The sequence below is a fragment of the Bos taurus genome, chromosome 15 (assembly GCF_002263795.3).
Source record: "Bos taurus isolate L1 Dominette 01449 registration number 42190680 breed Hereford chromosome 15, ARS-UCD2.0, whole genome shotgun sequence".
Lineage (NCBI taxonomy): Eukaryota > Metazoa > Chordata > Mammalia > Artiodactyla > Bovidae > Bos > Bos taurus.
The window spans coordinates 41,925,084-41,933,583 of NC_037342.1; the positions used below are offsets into that span (position 1 = coordinate 41,925,084).

The 8,500-nt window shown below is 40.0% G+C and overlaps 1 pseudogene; it reads right to left on the bottom strand.

The window, feature by feature from the left end:
• Positions 1-7,599: 7,599 nt before the first annotated feature.
• Positions 7,600-8,141, bottom strand: LOC112441569 (large ribosomal subunit protein eL42-like; annotated as a pseudogene).
• Between the last annotated feature and the right edge of the window lie 359 nt (positions 8,142-8,500).

An 8,500-nucleotide genomic window follows, 5' to 3' on the forward strand; every position in this document is an offset into this window, starting at 1 on the left:
AAAAAATACTAGTTTGATATTTGCATTTCCTCCCACCTCCCTCAAAACCTTTAAGTGGAAACTTCATTAAATTTATGTTTTGATTAGTCGTCCAATATAGACATAATACTGGGTATGTAGGTAATTTAAATTTTTCCGCTGCTGCTAAGTCGCTTCAGTCGTGTCCGACTCCGTGTGACCCCATAGATGGCAGCCAACCAGGCTCCCCCGTCCCTGGGATTCTCCAGGCAAGAACACTGGAGTGGGTTGCCATTTCCTTCTCCAATGCATAAAAGTGAAAAATGAAAGTGAAGTCGCTCAGTCATGTCCGACTCAGCGACCCTATTGACTGCGGCCTACCAGGCTCCTCCGTCCATGGGATTTTCCAGGCAAGAGTACTGGAGTGGTGTGCCATTGCCTTCTCCGTAAATTTTTCTAGTAACCACATTAAATAAATAAAAAGAAGTAGATGAATTTAGTTTAATAATACTGTTTTACCCAATATATAAAAAATATAGCTTCAATGTATAATCAATATAAAATTGAGATAGTTCACATTATTTTTCATAGTAAGTCTTGTAAATGCAGTATGTATTTTACACTTATATACTTAATTCAGTTGCTTAATTTTAATTGGAACTATTGGACCTGTACTTAAATTTCATAAAATTTGGCATTGAAAAGAAAATAGATCCAGGGAATTCCATGGCAGTCCAGTGGTTAAGACTTGATGTTTTCTTTGCTGGGGCCCCGATTCAATCTCTGGTCAGAGAACTAAGATCCTGCAAGCCCCACAGCACAGCCAAAAAAAAAAAATGATCCACATACTTGAATTTTCCAAACAAATTTATAAGTTTTCCAGTAACTGAATGAATTATCAGTTTAAAGTTAAAATTTTAAGTTAATTAAAAATAAACAAAATTTAAAGTTCAGTTCCTTAGTTGCATTAGCCATTCCTTAGTTTCAAGTGTTCAATAGGCGCATACGGTTAGTGGATTCTGCATTGTATTTTCAGGAAATACTGTTTAATACATTTTATGGTTTATAAAGTGAGCATTAGACAAAAGTAAACTTAGTGATGAATGTTATTATTCTTGCCCAAACCCTCCTGGCCTTAAAGACCCTAGCAACACATTTGAGTTGGTGTTTCAGTTACTGGCAATCAACAGCATCCTAACTGACAGTGCAGAACACTATCATTGAATAACATGAGAGCCTGATTTAGAGTGGAATTTGAAGGAAGTGATATTTAGGTTGCCACTGGGAAGAAGAGTAAAATTTGGCTAGGTAAAGGCTCACGTGGAGTGTATGCGAGACAGAAGGGACAGTATTCTGGGGAAGAGCTTTGTGAACCTGAAAGTCATATTGCTGGAATTCCAGTATGCTGGAATGTAAAAAGTGATGGGGAGAGTAGCATAAGTTGAGGCTTGAAGACATAAGAAATAGCCCAGTCATGCCCATGTAAAGCAAAACTGGTGCCTTGCCCTGTTTCCATGTAAGTATAGATGTCACAGTTAGAAAAAAACAAAACAGCTGCACTCTGAGGTAACCAAACAAAATCTGTGTCACACTCTCTGTAGGTCTCCAAAGTGAATGAAACCTTCAATGTTTCCCATGTTATTGATTCCCTAACAAAAACAACTCAATTAATGACGTTTGCGTGGCTGACTTTTGCAAGTCTGAAAATACGCAAGAATTTGGGGGAATATCGAAGTCGTATGAGAAAACTGCTCTTCAGTCATGAATCAGCTGACTGTAAACCTTATAACCTTGGGTGCGGGGAAGAGTGTTTGATGAACCAGTCCTACTAAAGCCTTAACTCACTTGTAAAGTTTTGCAAGTATTTTTCTAAGGAAATCCTTTTTCTAATGCATGTGTCCATGAGACTTCTTTTGACATAAAGTAGGTTAAGGAGTTTGGATTTTATCTTAGGTGCAATGTAACTGAAAGTTTGAAGTGATGTATATGTATCATTGAATAGGTGTCTATGAAAGAGAATTGTTTTGTGGTTTTAAAGATTGTCTTGGCTACCTTGTGGAGAATGGATTAGATAGTGCTTGAGAGGATGTGGGTAGAATACATAGAAAACTACTGTCCGAGTAACATGATAAATAGCTAGGAATAGGTTTAAGGTGATGGAGGTGGCGTTAGTGGTAAAGAACCCACCTGCCAATGCAGGAGACATAAGAGACGCTAGTAGGGAAGATGCCCTGGAGAAAGGCGTGGCAACCCACTCCAGTGTTCTTGCCTGGAGAATCCTGTGGATATAGGAGCCTGGTGGGCTGTCATCCTTAGAGTTGCAAAGAGCTGGACATGACTGAAGTGACTTAGCAGGCAAACAGGCAGGTGGTGGTAGATATATATAAATATAATCTCTTCACTTTTCTCCATTTCCACATGTGTATGTGTGTGTCTGTGTGTGTGTGTAATCTTGTGGTTCAGCTGGTAAAGAATCTGCCAGAAGTATAGGAGATCTGGGTTTGATCCCTGGGTTGGGAAGATCCCCTGGAGAAGGGAAAGGCCACCCACTCCAGTGTTCCGGCCTGGAGAATTCCATGGACTGTATAGTCCATGGGGTCGCAAAGAGTTGGACACGACTGAGTGACTTTCACTTTCACTTCTTTTGCTAATGAACTGGATACAAGGGTCATTGAAAAAGTAGTGTCAGGAAGCACTTCCAGGTTTCTGGCATGGACAACTGAGTGAATGAGGTGCCATTTTCCAAGATACATATGATTAGTGGAGGAGCACATTTGGGCAAGTGCAGATCCCTAGTAGGGTTTCAGGTATGTTGCCTGCCCTGTCTCTGACATCTCTGAGACAGATATCAGACAGGCTATTGAATATACAGGTCTGGAGCTTAGAAGAGAGTTTCTAAGAACTGGAGAAATAAGTCTGAAAGCTCCTAGCATATAGATGAAATTTAAAATTATGGGACAGGTTGAGATAAACTCAAGTGAGAATGTAGAGTGACAAGGGAGGGCCCAGCCCAAGCTATGAGGAACTGTAGCATATGCAGTAGGCAGGTAGGGGAAGAAGTTCTGTAAGGAATTAGAAGACTAGAAGGAGGGAAAATCATGAGGCAACCATTGGGACTTGATACAGAGAGTGACAGGCAGCCTTTTGTTTTCCCCTAACCATAGCAGACATGGGTGAAATTCAACTTTTTTTAAAAGATGTATTTATTTATATATTGGCTGTGGTGAGTCTTCATTGCTGTGTGCAGGGCTTCTCACTGTGGTGGCTTCTCTAGTTGTGGAGCCGGCTCTGGGCCCGAGGGCTTCAGTAGTTGTGGCTCACGGGCTTTGGAGCCCTGGCTTAGTAATTGTGTCGCTTGAGATTAGTTGCTCTGTGCCATGGGGGCGGGGTGGGGGGGCGGTCTTCCCAGATCGGGGATTGAGCCCGAGTCCCCTGTACTGGCAGGAGGATTCATAACCACTGAACCACCAGGGAAGCCTAAAATTAGACGTTTTTAAGCTGCAGATCTAGTTTGGTAGTGAGTACAGAGATTTTGCTTCAGCTGACATGAGTGTGCAAAGTCCGTTCACAAATGCTGTGCTCCACATTGGGCTTGAGTGGCCCAGATCAAGGTAAAGTAGTTAGTGTATTTGGTCAGTGTAGGTTTTGTTGAGTACGTATTCCAAATAGATTGCTAAGATTCTTCAGCTTTCTGATGTTGATTCTTTCTGTGGTTGGTTGTAGTGTTGGTAAACATGTATATTTAACCATTCTGAAGAGTGAGCTGTTTTACATGTTGATCAAATATAGTACTAATTGAAATATTTGATCTTTTGGTAAAGAATATTTGAGATCTCAAATTAGATATCTTTTATTTATTTATATTTTCTATTATGGGAGTATGATTGTTTTACAACATTGTATTAGTCTCTGCTGTACAACAAAGTGAATCAGCTGTATGTATACATACATCCCTTCCCTCTTGACTCTCCCTTCCACCCTGCCCCCTAAATAGCAGGACACAAAGGGGTATATATTTTAAGTAGTTTGTATATATTATTAAGAAAGAATAGGAATTGCATTCATTTGCTAGGGCTGCCACAAGAAAGTACCACAGGCCTGGTGACTTAAACAACAGAAATTTATTTTCTCATAATTCTGGAGGCTCAAAGTCCAAGATCAAGGTGTCTGCAGGGCTGGTTTCTTCTGAGGATTCTTCTCTCTTTGGGTTGTATGTGGTGTCTTCTCCCTCTGTCTCCACCTGGCCGTCCCTTGGGTGTGTGTGCCCTAATTTTTTCTTCTTTTAAGGAGGCCAGTCATAATTGGATTAGGACTAACCCTAGTGACCTCATTTTAACTTAATTACCTCTTTCAAGATCTAATTCCAAATAAGTCAAATTCTGTGGCACTGGGGGTTAGGATTACAACATCTGAATTACAGGAAGACACAATGCAGGCCTTAACAGAGCATATCATAGGATATGTCTTTGCAGGTGAATTTTTATTTTTTAAAGATTATTTTTTATGAGGACCATTTTTAAAGTCTTCATTGAATTTGTTACAATATTGTTTCTGTTTTATGTTTTGGTATTTTTGGCCATGAGGCATGTGGGATCTCATTTCCCTGACCAGGGATTGAACCCATGCCCCTTGCTTTGGAAGGTCAAGTCTTCACCACTGGACCATGAGGGAAGTTCCCAGGAGAATTTTTAAATTGTGCTTTTCCTTGTCATTTTTAAAAATAAGGCTTGTTTCTGTAGTAGTGGGACACCTGATCATTAGTAAAACTTTTTAGGCTTATAGTTTGTCATTACATTTTTCTGGGCAGTTGTTTTATGATCTATGTCACAGTTTCCTTTAGGTTTTTTTTTCCCCCTTATTATTCCCCCACCTCTAGGTTTTTAATAAACTTTCATCTCTAAAACATGAGCCTATTTTCAGGAATTTAAAACTATATAAAATGCTCCTTTAGATAAGAACTGGGAATGTAAAGATCAACAGAACTATTAATAATTTCATTGTCAGTAAAAAAGAAAAACTATGATAGAAATCTTAGTTCTGGCAAACTAAAATAACCAGAAAATCCTTCTGCTAGACATGTTTAATATGCTGCTAGATAACCTAGATATACTGAATTAAAAAAAAAAAAAAGCAATGAGAACATTATAGTATGGCATGTCCTTGTAAATGCACAGCTGAGAGATCTACTGATCTGAATGACAGAAATTAAAGCCCATACTAAGACTACCCAGATAGTGGTGGGTAAAAGTAGGATTGTTTCCCATTACTTCAAGGCATTGAGTTTTAATGCTCACAGAGAGAGAGAATTAGAGGTTTGGGGCTTATGCTAGAATCCTTAAGAGGCTATTCTCTAAGTAAAAGAGGGTAGGGAAAAAAATCCCACCAATACAGATAACAGTCTGGTCTCAGGGTATAAAATTTGCAGTTGGTAGTGGGAGAGGGGTGGGAGAATCTCCCTCAAGAAGTTGCAACCACAGAGTCTATATATCAGGTAGATTGAGTATCTGACATTTTCCTCTTGGTCTGGGAATTCTCAAGGCAAGACATTAGCATAGGAATTATCCGTAAGTGTGTGGTATCCCTGGCATGACTGGGCAAGTTACTTAATATTTTTGATTGATTGGCCCTTACTTCCCCTGCTGCTGCTAAGTTGCTTCAGTCATGTCCGACTCTGTGTGACCCCATAGACGGCAGCCCACCAGGCTCCCCTGTCCCTGGGATTCTCCAGGCAAGAACACTGGAGTACTTCCCCTACTAGAAATTAAATAGTAGTAACTAAGAGGTACTGAATGTTTGCTTGTTCCATTACTTGAAATGCCAAACCTCCTTTAATCTTCAGAACAGCTTTATGACATGGGTACAGTAATCTGTCAAAGGTATGGAGGCCAAGGTGGGTGGTCATATCTCTCTCCTGGGATCAGTGTTGAAATAAGATGAGGTATAAAGTGATGGGCCAACATGCATGTGACTCTACTTTGGAAACCACAACCATATGCTCTATCCCTTGGGGTTTTCTACTTCAGATCTTCTCTTCTTATTGTCCCCAAAGGTAAGAAGCACAAGGTCCCTTCTTATTTTAAGGATGTTATAGATTCTTGTTGAAAGAAGAAAAGAAGATGGACTTTGAAATGGGTAGGATTTGAATAGGCAGAATGTGGGAACCATTTCAAGCAAAATCTTAATGGCAAGAATAACACTCTTTAACGGCCAGTGACAAGTGAGTACATCCCAGCATTGTTGTTCTTTAGTTGCTAAATCGTGTCTGACCCCATGGACTGTAGCCTTTCAGGCTCCTCGGTTCCTTGGATTTCCCAGGCAAGAAGACTGGAGTGGGTTGCTGTTTCCTTCTGCAGGGGATCTTCATGACCCAGGAACTGAATTTGAGTCTCCTGCATTGGCAGGCAGATTCATTACTGCTGAGCTACAAGGGACGCCCACATCCCAGCATTAAAACTTACCAGTTCTTTGACATTCATTATGTGTATGTTGACAAATATTCAATTAAAAGTCACATTAAGAAGAAAAAAGAGGATTTTATTTGGGCCAAACTGAGGATTAGAACCCAGGAGACAGACTCTCAGAAGCTCTGAGACCTGTTAGAAGTTGAAGGCAAGGTCATATACATTCTTGAGACAAAGGATCGTACATCAAAATGATAGACTGATATATAACATTCACCAAAAATACATAGTCCAGGTAAACATGTACAAATTGAGCAGTAAGTTCCTACGACTGCCTACAGACTTGGGAAGGAATGTGAATCTTTTGGGAAGTTATGTTGCTAGCATCAGAAGAAAGAAGAAAAAAAATTGATGTTTAAGTTCGAGTAGGAATTTCCATCTTTGAGGAGCTCTGGTTAACTTGTAATGCAGATAGACCCACACTGCACATTAGGGAGGAAGGGAAGAGGCCCAAATGGAACAGAAAGGCAGAATTTTGTTTAAATGTTCTTGCCTGCCTTAAAATATACATTTTATTTCATGTCCCATCTCCTCCAAGAAGCCTTCCTTTCTAGCATCATTCAAGAAACTCTCTCCTTTCTATTTGTCTTAATGACTCCAAAAATAGCTTGGCATTGAACTATATTCAGTTTTGTTGTTCAGTCGCTAAGTCCTGTCCAACTCTTTGTGACCCCACGGACTGCAGCATGCCAGGCCTCCCTGTCCTTCACTGTCTCCCGGAGTTTGCTTAAACTCATGTCCATTGAGTCAGTGATGCCATCCATCCATCTCATCCTCTGTTGCCCCATTCTCCTCCTTTCTTTTTGGAAAAAAGTATGTATCACAGTATACTAATTTATTTTTTTCCATTAGAAAAATTGAAGTATAGTTGATTTACAATGTTTTGCTAATTTATACACACACATATATATATTCTTTTTTTAATATTCTTTTCCATTAAGGTTTATCACAGGATATTGAATATAGTGCCCTGTGTTATGCAGTAGGACTTGTGTTTATCCATCCTATATATAATAGCTTGCATCTGCTAATCCCAACTTCCCCTCCATCCGCCCCCCAATCCTCTCCCCCTTGGCAACCACAAGTCTGTTCTCCATGTCAGTATATCACAGTATATATTTTTTTTTTTTTAGGTAAACAATCTCAAACTTCTACTGTGTTCATAATAAAACTGTGAAGCTCAGAACGGGATCATTTGCCTCTTTCTCTTCTTATCTCCTCCCAGCTCAAAATGCTTGTACCTCTTTTTAGCCAACATTCTCTTGTAGTTGGGCTTCGTGCGTTCGAGCTGCAGCACAATCTTCTTTGTAGTTTTAGCCTTTTTCCGGAAAATCGGCTTAGTCTCGCCGCTGTAGTCACTCTGCTTCCTGGCATAATGCCGCTTTTCCTAGGCAGGCAGAGAATCCTTGCCCTTCCTGGCGTGTGTCACTTCATGCGGTTGGTGCTTGCCACACTTCTTATAGAAAGTCTGGTGGGTTTTAGAAACATTCACCATGTTTGTGAGAGCAGTGTCAGCATGGAAAGAGGCTAAAATACCAATTTTGTTTGAGTGGCAGGTGAGATCTTAATTACCCAACCAGGGAGCAAACCAGTCATCCCTCTGCATTGGAAGCACAGTCTTAACCCCGGGACCCCCAGGGAAGTCCCTAAAATACCTATTTTGAATGCAGTCTTTTCTCCCCTCCAACTCTTCCTTTCCTCAAGGTCAGAATACTTTTTGAATACTCCCCTCTCCCAGCTTAAGGAGCCTAGACGTTCTCAGTACATAAATAGATTTTAAACTGCTTGGTAAAAGCCACAGTTGGATGCACAGTAAAGGATATTCCTTTCAAAAGCAAATGTGCCCAAGGAATTTGGGTGCTATTGCTTTGTGTAGATGAAGCTTTCTGCCTGACTGTTTAAACAAAATTCTCAAGATAGTCTCAGAACTTTGAAAAGTGAATACTTATCTTTGCATTCATTCCTAAAAATCGTGAGAAACATTTCAAATTCAAGAAAAAATGGATTATTTTGATGGAATTATCCTAGGTTCTGTATATTAAAAGATCCCCTCTGTTTATAAAATGAGTTTCAGTTCAGTT